The 13165-nt window shown below is 35.0% G+C and overlaps 1 protein-coding gene across 5 annotated transcripts in view; it reads left to right on the top strand.

The window, feature by feature from the left end:
* lilli (AF4/FMR2 family member lilliputian) overlaps nucleotides 1-13165 on the top strand; it is a 217795-nt gene that overhangs the window by 80456 nt on the left and 124174 nt on the right. For 2 of the 5 annotated variants that reach the window (XM_090116765.1, XM_090116761.1), the window contains exon 1: nucleotides 11828-12073. The exons of 1 other annotated variant lie outside the window; for it this stretch is intronic. The gene's annotated coding sequence lies outside the window, so the exon portion shown is untranslated. Of the gene's footprint in view, nucleotides 1-11826; nucleotides 12074-13165 lie in introns of those variants that run through there. 2 more of the 5 variants (XM_090116764.1, XM_090116763.1) reach the window with 2 other exon arrangements.

Here is a 13165-nt window from a genome sequence, read left to right as displayed (position 1 = left end):
AATGATATTATCTTATTATTTCTTCCTACTACTTAATTTAATATTATTAACATGAATTTTTGTAAAAATATGTGGATGTATGTTTTTTACTTCTTCCTAATAAAAAGAAAAAGTTTTTAAGAAAGCTGTGATATTCTTATTCAAAAACAACTCACAGGATCTTTACAATATTTGGTATATATACATTAAGTTTAAAATCTAATTATCTTAATACCATACCATACAATACCATGCCGGTATTTAGAGTATTCCCTAGACTTGCCAGTTAGAGTATTCCCTAATTTTATTAAATTTCAATTTACGTAATCTAGATTTGTGTTTCAATCGAATTAATTCATACCTTAAAATCCAACCGTTTACGTAAGAGCCTTGTCAATCGCAGAGCCTTGGCTTTGGCATTGATACGACCGCGGCGCGGGCGGTTCCGTTCGACCGGATACGGAGCGCGCTTGACCACTCGTCTATGTGTAATTAAGTTTGGATTGACACATTGAGAGGTTTGGTGCATTGCTGCAGTTGGTATAACTGTGCTTGCTTGTTTGATGTAAGTGGGTTCGATTCCTGGGAATGACGAATAGTGGTATGGGTTGTGTTGTGGGTATCTACCGTTGTTGAAGGATGGTGCTAATGTTAAATTTATTTTATTTTGTTGTCGGATTTAAGGGCTAATTAAGGGCGATTTTTCCGTAAGTATTACAGATAACAAAAAACTTTAAACTGATATCGAAAGTACTTAACCTAATGAGTAAAATGGCCGTAATAAATTTTTTAAAATAAATCGAGAACTATCAAAAAAATTATCTTTAAACCCTCCCATACATTAAGTATGAAATATGAATATCCCATATACATTTAATATGAAAGATTTTAGCTTTCTTTTTCTTTTTTTGGTTTTCGGCTTTAATTACTTCGCAAATTTGAAATGACATTTTCCACGTTTTTCCGGACATTTTCACGCATTTTCCGGATATTTTCCGGGAATTTTCCGGACATTTTCCGGACATTTCCCAGGCATTTTCCAGGCATTTTCACGCATTTTCCGGACATTTTCACGCATTTTCCGGGTATTATCCAGATATTTTAAAGGCATTTTCCGGACATTTCCCTGACATAGCCTGTAAATGTCTGGAAAATGTCCGGAAATTCCCCGGGAAATGCTAGGAAAATCCCCGGAAAATGCCTGGGAAATTTCCGGAAAATAACCGGAAAATGCCTGGAAAATGTCTGGAAAATATCCGGAAAATGCGTGGAAATTCCGGAAAATCCCCGGGAAATGCTCGGAAAATCCCCGGACAATGCCTGGGAAATTCTCGGAAAAGTCTGGAATATATCCGGAAAATGCGTGGAAATTTCCGGAAAAACCGTGGAAAGTCCCTGGAAAATATCCGGAAACTGCGTGAAAATGTCCGGAAAATATCCGAAAAATGCGTGAAAATATCCGGAAAATGCGTGAAAATATCCGGAAAATGCGTGAAAATGTCCGGAAAATGCCTGGAAAATCTCCGGAAAATGCCAGGGAAATGTCCGGAAAATGTCTGGAAACATCCGGAAAATCCCAGGGAAATGCTCGGAAAATCCCCGGTAAATGCCTGGGAAAATCCTGGAAAATAACCGGAAAATGCCAGGGAAATGTCTGGAAAATATCCGGAAAATGCGTGAAAATGTCCGAAAAAAGCGTGGGAAAATGCCCGGAAAATGCTCGGAAAATCCCCGGAAAATATCCGGAAAATGCGTGAAAATGTCCGGAAAGAGCGTGGAAAATGCCACTTCAAATTTGCGAAGTAATTAAAGCAGAAACCCAAAAAAGAAAAAGAAAGCTAAAATCTTTCATATTAAAATTTAAATGTATATATGGGATATTCATATTTCATACTTAATGTATGGGAGGGTTTAAAGTTAATTTTTTAGATATTTCTCGTATTATTTTTTAAAATTTATTATGGCCATTTTACTCATTAGGTTAAGTACTTTCGATATCAGTTTAAAGTTTTTTGATATCTGTAATAGTTACGGAATAATCGCCTGTGCACACTTAACGATTACACTCTGTATATATATTATATATATATTAAGTTAACTATTGTTTGTTTTATTTCATGTTGTTTCGATCAATTTGAAAAAAAAATACGTAGATTCGTATTGTAAATGAAATAAGCTTATTAATGCAAAAAATAGCTAAATTTTCTATATTTTAAGTGCTAAACGCGTCCTTATATACATTTTATATGAGTAAGTCGTACCTGTACAACCAAATAAATACACGTAAATATAAGTCATAAACAATGCGTGTAATATATGTATTATGTAGACAATACAGACATGTAAGAAGATTGACTTAATCTCATTATTTTACGCAATAACATAGTTACTGACAAGTGTATTGAATATTGATGTAATTGAAGCCAATAACCTATTTAAAGAAAACCTCAGTTAGACTGAATGTTAATATTTATATTTTATTATAACAATACCTATACAGGTAGGTAGGTACATCATTTTACACTCACATGTGTGTTCATTTGATACTGTGTCTTATATCTATTAAAAAAGGTTTCTGGAGAAACTGTGTAATTCACGATTTCGAAATATTTTGTAATTCTGATGAAATTTAGTAGAACTTTTTAAAGGTATGTATAAGATATTCCTTTAAATTTTATTTACTGTCAATGTTTGGTAATTAATCCATTGCGTATAGTTTAAAATAAATAAAGATGCCATTTAAATATCATCTCTAATCATAAAATATCCTGAATAGATTCCATTGAAACATCATAAACTTAAACTTGTTGAGTTTATAACCGTATAATTAGAACTGTATAAATCATTGCAATTTCCTCATTAAAAGCAGACGTGACTTGTGCTAAGTGAATTTGAATCTTATTCCAATAGATTAAAGATTAAGTTTAAAGTAGTAATGTGTTAGTCCATTGATATCGGAATTAGACCTCTACTTGTCGCTTATTACCGCTAAATGGATGTGCAAACATTGGATCGGTTTAAAATGTATATATTATGTTGTGGAATTATTCATGAACGTATATCTGTGTACATTTTAAACATGTAACTTATACGGATGTTTCCTAAGATATATTTAGTAGCTGTAGTAAATAATTGTTAATGAACAGAACGGGTATAATAAGCTTAAATACTTTTTGCATTATCCTGTACGATTATGAGCAACTACGTTTGGTCTTGAAATAAATATTCCGACGAAATCTTAAATGCAACGTAATCTTTAAATTTTATATACAACTAGCGGTCCGCCCCGGCTTCGCCCGTGGTACATGTTTACGTTTTCTCTACATAAGAACCATCCTCGTACTTCAAGGAATATAATAAAAAAAGAATTATTGAAATCGGTTCAGCCGTTCTCGAGTTATGCGCTTACCAACACATTTTGCGATTCATTTTTATATATAAGAAGATAACATTATTAGCCTAAGTGAGCAGAGATCTGCATAAGTTTAAATAAAACATGCATATAAACGTTTTAGTTTAAAGGTCCCAAATACAAGCTGAATACAAAATAATACTTCCTCTATGAAATCTGCTCCAGTCTAGTATTGTAATATGTAGCAGCAATCTACTGGTTGACCTATATAACTATACATACATACATACCGCTGCATATACTTACTGCATGATATATGGCCATTGAGTCAACTTCCCCAGCTTTCCAACATATAAAATTTTAGCCGAAGAAAATCGTTCCACGTCGGAATCTTTCAATATTTTCAATCTCAGTAAGTGATCTATTTTAATAGGATCTGACGAGATTCTTTTAAGATATGAACAGCTGTGTGCCGGTGTGATTACTCGGATATAATTTTATGCTGCCATTTACTGGATTAAATAACATTATTTAAGTGAATAAAATATGTATTAAGAAAATATAGTTCACTATATCTTTGAAATATATATTCTTGAATATCAGTATTATATGAATATTAATTGTAACTGATATTACAATATTATCTATAAAGACTACATTTCACGTCTTATTTTTCAACTGCTTAAACATATGTGCTCTAAAGTTGATGGCTTTATAATTCAAATACACAAATAAAAATCACATCGATAAAACCCTGTATTGCTCTATTTATATAACATATTTATCCCCTATTTTTATTTTTGTATAATATAATCTCAAAATGGTGTCATGCAGCGCACCGGGCAAGGCACTAAGTAACTCAATAATCAACAGGTAGGCGGTGGGCAGTGCCTAGACGTCATCTCGCACACCTATTTGCTCTTTGATTAATCTGCGAACCTTGCAGCTAGAATGGATGCTGTGGAATGTAGGTGAAGATGGACAATGTTGTTCTTTGGATAAGTTAAATGTTCTTTGGATAAGGTTATTTGTCCTTATGTGTATTTTATTTTTAATTGAAATGTTTTAACTTTTATTCAATCAACTTTCTCAAGCGACGGAAGCGGATACACGAATATTAATGTTCTTGATCATGTCACACATTACATTTGTTTTTAAATGGTTTCAATATTGAATAACATTTGCGTAACTTTTTGCTTCATTTATGGGACATACAAGTACGCTAATATCATTGTATACAATTTATGCACTAATTCTATCATTACGCGACTGTTACTGCAAAATAATCATTTAATGAGTACATAATGATCTCTCATATTCACTTGTATATGTGAAGTACCCACTAAATTGTCTCGTTTAGTTGTTAATGTGTCATTTAGTGTAACTGAATGTTGTAGAGTGTTATTGAATAAAATTTTACATAGGATACATTTTTAGCTGATAACTATTTATATTTTACTTGGATTCTTAATTATTACAACCTGCTTTATATCTGGGTACCCTGCTAGCGTTATCGCAGTTTAAGTACCTAGTTCGTAGTATGCATCACAGATTGACATTTATAGAATACTAGCGGTCCCCCGGCTTCGCCCGTGGTACATATTTCGCAATAAAAAGTAGCCTATGTCCTTTCTCGGGTATCAAAATATCTCCATACCAAATCTCATTCAAATTGGTTCAGTAGTTTAGGCGTGATTGAGTAACAGACAGAAAGAGTTACTTTCGCATTTATAATATTAGTATGGAAGTATGGATGAATTATCGACATGTATAGGTACGATGACTTGATTTTCGGCTGTTAAAATCTATAACAGATTTAGATCCAACGTTGGCATTTATCTACGCGCCATTATAAGTTACTAGTCTCGCCGTGATATACAGCGATACGCGGACACATTATATCATTGCACGATTAATAACCGCGTCCAAATTGTAAATTATTCAGAACAAAAGCCTATTTCGCCGGCGAGACAAACAAAATGAAATATGGCCGGCTCGACGCTGCGGAGTGCGGACCTCGTTGATGTTTCGTAGGCGAGATGATTTTGCTGCACTGTATGTGCTGTTTGCTTTTTTACTATTTTTAAAGAGAAATATATTAAGATAGTTTAAGGATGTTTGTTCAGTTTAAATATTGATGATCCTGTAGTGTTAAAGATTTAAGATAAGTATTGGGATTGGTGGAAATCTGGAAAATTAAAAAAAATAGTTTTTCGTGTTTGATACTCGACATGAAATTATGACGGGCGTATTTGCATGGAGCAAATTACGAACTTTAACTTGCCAACACCAACCAATATAATTCACACAAAAAAATAAAGTCCAATCTTGTTACGACTTCCTTAGTGTGACGACTTCTCAACGGTAGTAAGTAGATGACATAACAAAAAATTACTTTTAAAAAACCTTTCGCCGCGCAGTGAAGCTGTTTTATCGCCATTCACAATCTAAACACAAAGGCCGAGCGACATCATAATATGTTAAATTGGCGCCCGTAAAAATGTGGCAGTGATAAAGCAACAAGTCCTTTTTTGCCATATTTGCGGGCATAATCCGTGGATGCAGCGCTGTGGGGTGACACGAGCTTTGGGCCCCAGGGTTATGTGTATTATTCCACTAATAGTATACTTTTTCATCTTTTATGATGGAGTTATAAGACGTACCTACCTATATTCTTATGAAATGAATTCACAAATGCCTGTCGAATTGGTCCATTTGATCTTTCATTAAGTATCTGCTTAACTAAATATATCAGCTCAGGATTAACAGGCAAAAACAGTCACAAAGATAGAGACATAGTTACTTTAGCACTTATAATAATAGTGGATATAAAATGAAATACGAGAAAGCTCCCTACCTTACATCGCATATACTTTACATTTCACGAATTCAATAGTCCGTCATAACATATTTATGTTAAGGCAAATGTATTTTTCACTCCCTAAAATCCTTTGGAATTTCTTCGCAAAACAAAAGTGACGCTAAATTCAAACGTGCATCAGTTACGGAGCCGTCCCGAGCGGTCCCCCCTTGTCCCCGGTCGCCCCCACTTTCAATAAATGCAGGCTCGGTTCGTATGTCTTTGTTGCTGGCTCACCTATACTCCATATATACGTATATAACACCACTCCTCGGATGGAAATGCGATGCTTTTGTGACTTTTTCGACTCATAACTGAAAAATATTTAATGTCCCCCTCCTAAAGCTGATTTCGCGGTGTCGAAGTTTGCTTTGTTCGAATGAATTCAGATTTCTGGTCTGTGCGTCGTATTATTGTTTGCATTTAAATCATTTGTAATTGAGTGTTATTACAGATGAGTTATCGGATTATTTTCTGGTTGAGTGTCGACCTATTTTCAGGAATACTGTTTCAGTAATTTGTAATTATCAAGTGGTGGAATAATGATTTAACAAATTGTGAATATCGTGAATTTAAATGCTGAAGCATTATCGAAAAACGAGTATCAAAAATATTTGTAAACAGTGTCAACAAGTTCAGCTCGTTTCGGACATAGGCTTTTACCAGGATCAAAGGTAGCCTATTGTGTGTTATTTTATCTCATACCGTTTCAACCCAATCCGTTTACTAGTTTTTTTTTTTGCGTAAAAGAGTATAAACTAACTAAAAATACAAGCAATTTTTACTGCAGACTGATATTTGATATTTCTCTAAAAGTATTACAAGTAAAGTGTACAAAAAAATTGATAAATCGATTCAACTAAATCATATTGCAATACGCGACTTTACACATATAAGAGTCGCTTTTAAATCTAAAAGCATACGTCATGTCGGAGCTATATTAGTTCTAGGAAGACCTTTCGACACCTCACATTCACCAGTCGACACATAATTTAGATAAGCCCCCAGTATTTTGCGAATTACAGCGAAGTTGGCTTTTCGCTTGAAGTAATCAACGGCTGATAAGATTAAGGAGAGAGGCGTAACATTGTTTTATGTCGCCAGTTCAGTTTTGAACTACAAAAGGCGATGACTATGTTGATCTGATTGATAATGGTGATTAGAAATTTGTTTTTGATCTTGAGGAAAGCAGTTGGTAATGTCGTATTTTTGTCCTATTGTCTGGTGTATTTTTATAAAATACAATGATGGGATATTAGATAACGCTGTACCTACTTATATTTGTTTTATAGTTCAGGTTTTTTTTTTGTAACGATGTTTTGTGTGTAAAGATCTGACTCAAAGTCATAACACAAATATAGCTGATTGATTAGGTTTCATGGAATTCAGTTTTTAACCTAGATTCAAACAAAGGATACTTTTTAGCCCAGTTCAACACTAAGCACTATAAAAAATCAATTCTCGTAGACTAGGACTTTAAATGCGTATTCCTCGAAATGTATTTTATTCAATAAGACCAGCTACCGTTCTAATAACTATTAGTGCAAATTGGTTCATGGGTTTAAGTGTACCTACCGTTTCAATCGAATTGTGCTTAGTATTATTTTTAAATGACGCTGACGTAGCAGGTAATCTTTAGTATGCTGCCTGGTAACTTGTATGATTTTTATTTTTATATAGTTAGTTAGTGAAGTACAGATTTTCGTTAATATTTTTAGAATTTGGTTTTTTATAAGGCAAGCGAAAAGCAGTTTTTAGAAGAAAAATATGTTCGATAGTTTGTCTTTTGGTAGCGTAGCATGAAACCTATTAAAATATTAAAATTCAACGATCATACAACCGAATAATATTTTCTCAATTCAATTATGAGGGCAATTAGATTTTAATAGCAAAGTCTAGCACAAATAAGATGATCGTCTGAAGATGGAGATCGTGCGAGTGAAGTTAGAGCCGCTGAACGAGATGCGCGCTAAATGTTTATGTAATCACTTTATTAATTTGTGTGTGTACTTGTTAGCTTTTGGATTAATTTATGATAGACTTGAAAGATTTTCTAGTGGCTCAAGGTTGAAAGAAAATGTAATGCAACGTAAACGTAATTGATAATTATATACATGCCAATTTGTCTTGTATGCGATTATTATTTCGTCGTTTGTCTCCAATTGAAGATATCTCAAGATAGTCAATTTAATTACGTTTAATATGTTTAATATTTATACAATCAAATAATTTAATACTATTATGCAAATATGCAAAAATATTATTAAAATATTTTTTACGATTTCGTATCATCTTTAATTCGTTGTCATTTGAACTTGGTAACTTTTAGCACTACAATATTAACTATTAATTCTAATACCTTAACATCAATTGCTTCGTTTACATCAAAAAGCATATCTAAACATCAATCGTTACACTAACAATAAAAAGCGTCAATACTCAATACATGAGCAGAAACATTAGCCAACAATGTATAATTACGTGGCTCGACTTCTTCGAACGCGCGAATTCCCAAAGCTTGCCCGTTGGCCGTTGCATATTTAACCAGGATACCGTCTGCCGAGGTTGCGGCGAAATGGGATTACTTTTACAGCCGAATGTAATTAATAAATATTAACTTTAATATAAAGAGCAGTGGTGGCACAGTGGTGAAGACCTCGGACGTCGAATCGATAAGTCGGAGGTTCGAGACCAGGCGAGCTTGCAGGAAATAAAGTGATTTTTCAATTTATCTGCGCATGTTCTTAACATCACTACTGCTCGAACGGTAAAGGAAAACATTGTGAAGAAACCGATATGTCGAAGGATCAAAAGGTCGACGACATGTGGCATATGCCAACCCGTACTTGGCCAGCGTGGTGGATTATGGCCTATACCCTCACAGGACGCCCGTGTCCCAACAGTGGGAACGTGTGTGGGCTGATGATGAACTTTAATATACTGCTTGAACAGTTAAGGATGATGGCCTAGTAACAGAAAATTCGAAATGGGACACCCAATGTATGATGCAGGCGTTGTTGCTTGTTATGTGACGCTTTTAAGATGAAGTTCACAAGATGTTCGATAATAAGTGTTCGGGTTAAATTATTAATTATTGCATTATGTGTAAGTAATTATACCAAAACAATTACTGCTCCATGTATGGGTATATAATTGTACCAACAAATTGTAGGATAGGTATACGATGGAATAGCATTACTTTTTGCTATATAGGTACGTTGATCAATATTTATACAACGTAAAGTAATGTTTGAATAATATATATCCACAATGTAAGTGAAACTTTTGCTCAAGGTTTAATTAAATTCCATTATGTTTTTCATGATGAGAAATCTTCAAGAAGTTTTATGTTGTATGCAAATGTGACTTCAACTATTGAGCAAGAAATAGGTTCAGTCTAGTCAATATAAATGCGGGAGAATTGTAGTAATAGCCAAAAATCTTTTGTTGGTCGAAAATCCCACGATGAATGAAAGAGTGGAACAGCTTGCGTCGCACCTGCCAGGCAAGGGTTGGAGGTAGCTGCTGAGATGTTAGGGGGAAACCGATTTATGTTTCACGACGGAATCTAATTGTTGCTAACGGCGATGTGTTAGAGTATTATTTATTTTTTAAATATGTTGAGGTGGAAATGTTTAGAGATGACGTTTGTATTTGTTATTGTTATGGGATTTTTTAAGAAGGTTCCTTCTACCAATAAAAATAATTTATTAATTAAATATTGGCATATTGGATTGAACTTAGTATCAATATGACATCAGATACCAAATAAAGGATAGAGCTTTTTGTTATACAAATAATATTAACAGAAAATACATTACTATATTTGAATGCCGTCCCTGCTCTGAAATTAAAAGTCCTTTGATCTATCGATTATAAAATTACATATTCTGCAGAATATATCACATGTTAAACATTAATTGGTGAGGGAAAGCATCTATCTATCGTAACACATGACACCATGACGTCCAGACGGTCACAAGTGGTGGTGCAATTAAATCAATAAGGCCGATAGATTATCACGCAAAGCTGTCGGGCGAGAGTCCCCCCTTGTTCCCGTCGGCGTCAAGCCCCTCCCGGGATTATACGCCTGTTCCCGATGACCGCGACGCTCAAAATTGGGTCACTACTCAATACGTGTTATGGGAACGTTCATTGATGGTGATTGGCGATTGGGTTAGATATTTGTCCTTAGCTGAACTGTGATGTCATTGCACACTGGGCGAATTTTAGTTCGCAGTGCAGCGGAAATGTGTTTTGATGGAGTAAACTCTATGAAGTGCTTGGCGAGTATAACGATGAGGTCAAAATTGGATTCGTAGAATTTAGATTATACTATTTTAATATATTTTTAAGATAAATTAGCGTGATTGTGGCCCTATGGTCATTAAAAAATGAATGAATGATAATTTTGGAATTATGTATATTCTCTGTTCGCAGCTTCTCTTTGAATGGCAGCATACGCAATAGATCGTAATGTAACCTATATTGCTCTGAAGTTTAATTGCGAAATTATCAGAGAATTTAATTTGCAGACGCTACATGACTAATAACTAAAGCAATATAACAGTTTAACTCGAGAGCGCATAATGCTAATTGATGTTAGAGTCTATTTCAATGGCGAGTTTCCTAAAGATTAACGTAATAAATGCGAAGTTTACGTTTCGGCGTTCATTAAGGGAACGAGTCAGCGTGTTGGCTCAATAGCTGTTTGTGCTCAGACTCAATAAGCGGAAAAAACATACTTTCCCACTCTTCGGCGTCACGGCTCTTTCACGACATTCGCCGCAAAACCTCCGCGAACTGATACATTCATCAAACGAAGCCCGTTTCTTAATCCGACCAAAATATACAACCGCACAAAACCTCGCTAAAAGGAAATATAAACGGGCCGCATGGGTCCACCCCGAAATGAACCCTATTCTCTGAGACACAAGAACAAACTTTGACACTCCGTTTTAGGCAAATGTACAAGAACACGAAACGTACCATCTACTCTTAAATGTGCAGAGGTTTAAAAACTTCAGTGCTTTTATGATACGGTGCACATTTGGAAGGTCGACGAAACATCAACAAATTTCGATCCGACTTAGAGTGAATTCATTTTCGACAAAGCGATTTATTGCCGTGGGATTCTGAGTTAAGGTGAGTTTTTGTTTGTCGTAAAGCGGGACACGGGACAATAAAATTGTGGTCGATGTCGGAAGATGGGCGCCAACTTATTTCGATTAGAGATGCTTTAAAAGTTACCTTTGTTGATATTGCGTCAAAGCTCCAGCTTTTTGGGTCGCTCTCCGTTTTTACAACCGATGAACTTTCAATTGAAATAATCTCGAAAGTTACATCGTCGTGTAGAAAATATATTAATAATAATGAGCAGCGGATATCGAGTAAAAAGTGACAATCAAATTGATGGAATCCGTGGGGTAATTGAATAGATTAATAACAATGTTTATCATCGTTGGAAACGAGGGATCGGTTACAAAGCGCGAAGGAATCAGGGACTGACGCTGCAACATCGCGTTATTCGGAACGTTTACAACATAATAGAGAACATTAGTCTGATCCACTTTTGACATCATTATCTGTAGTCGGCGATAACCTGCGAGCGGCGTACGTCGCACCCGCGTTCCTCCCCGCAGGCCGCGCCGCCAGTCGCGCACGACATCGCATAGCGCACCGACGTCTGCTTGCCGAGCGCTCGCTGTGTCCAAACACTCACTTTTGGCGGGATTTCGCACGGACGCGGGCGAACGTGACGCGACTCGGAATGCGCGCATGTTGTCAACGCGACCGAGGCGCCGTCGCAGTGAAATCTGTGGCGATTTGGATTGCAGTGTTGGATCTTTGGATGAAATAGTGCGCTGTGGCGTAATTTTTTTGTAAGACACGCGGACGGATACGGTGTCCATGATGTTGACTCATGCGTGACGCGCTTGATCGCTCCGACTGGGATTATGACAATTTGTTTACCCACTATTTTGTTTTGGATTATATTAATAGATTCTAATGCGTTTCTAATAGTAAACAACAGCGAATAACACTGGAAGCGAGTCGTAAAATATATAATAAGTTCGAATCGTTTAATCTAAATGTGAGATAATAATGAGACTCACATAAAATAGTCGAGGAAAAACATTGGCCTCCATTGTTTGGATAATCCCGGCGCTTACATATTACAATATTTGAATACTTCTCTTGGAGAAGTTACATGTTTGAATGCAAACATATTCTTAATTATGAATTTGTTGATCTTCAAGGGACTTGTAGATTAGATCGTACGTGATATATTATTATCTTCAGTTTTATAATGACCTTGTGTTATACAGATTTCTAATCCCTTAAGGCTTTCAAAGGTTCATTAGGCAAAAATCAAATTTCCCTTTCACGCACCCTGTATAGTGGGCCATAGATAGCTATTGTTTCATCTGAGGCGTAGGCGTCGAAAAATTACGCACCCTCTACGGGTGAAAGGCCTTGACGTTGTTTGCGAATTTATTTTTAATCGATATTATAGCTAGTATTCAATCACCAGCTATTTAAGATAAAGAAAAATATTTATTTTGAGTGAAAATTAATTTATAATGTACAATATTTTAGCTTTTTCTAAACTAAAGATTATTATCAATACAAATCATAAACTAGCACTTAAGTAAATGTTTGTGGTAATTAAATGCAATTTCATAATAATCACGTGACTCTTTGCATAAAACGTGAATAAGAATCGATAAATATAAAATAATATCTAGCAATTATTTTTTGCACCTTTTAGAACTTGATATAATACGATTATATGTAAATATAAAAGCTATAAAAACGAAATAAAATTTTGCTTCCAATAATTCCAATGGGGATAAATAAATTTATCAAACGTATTTTTCCGTATCAAATAAGTCATAAGGGATCTTGAACCGTCTGAGATAAAATAGGATAAAAGTACGAAATTGTCCAGTTCCGGGATTAAACTACCTGCG

This window comes from Colias eurytheme, chromosome 26 (assembly GCF_061535395.1).
Source record: "Colias eurytheme isolate Ceu_HAF_F1 chromosome 26, ilColEury1 Martin Lab GWU primary, whole genome shotgun sequence".
In the NCBI taxonomy this organism is placed as follows: Eukaryota; Metazoa; Arthropoda; class Insecta; order Lepidoptera; family Pieridae; genus Colias; species Colias eurytheme.
This window is presented reverse-complemented; position numbering and strand designations above follow the sequence as displayed.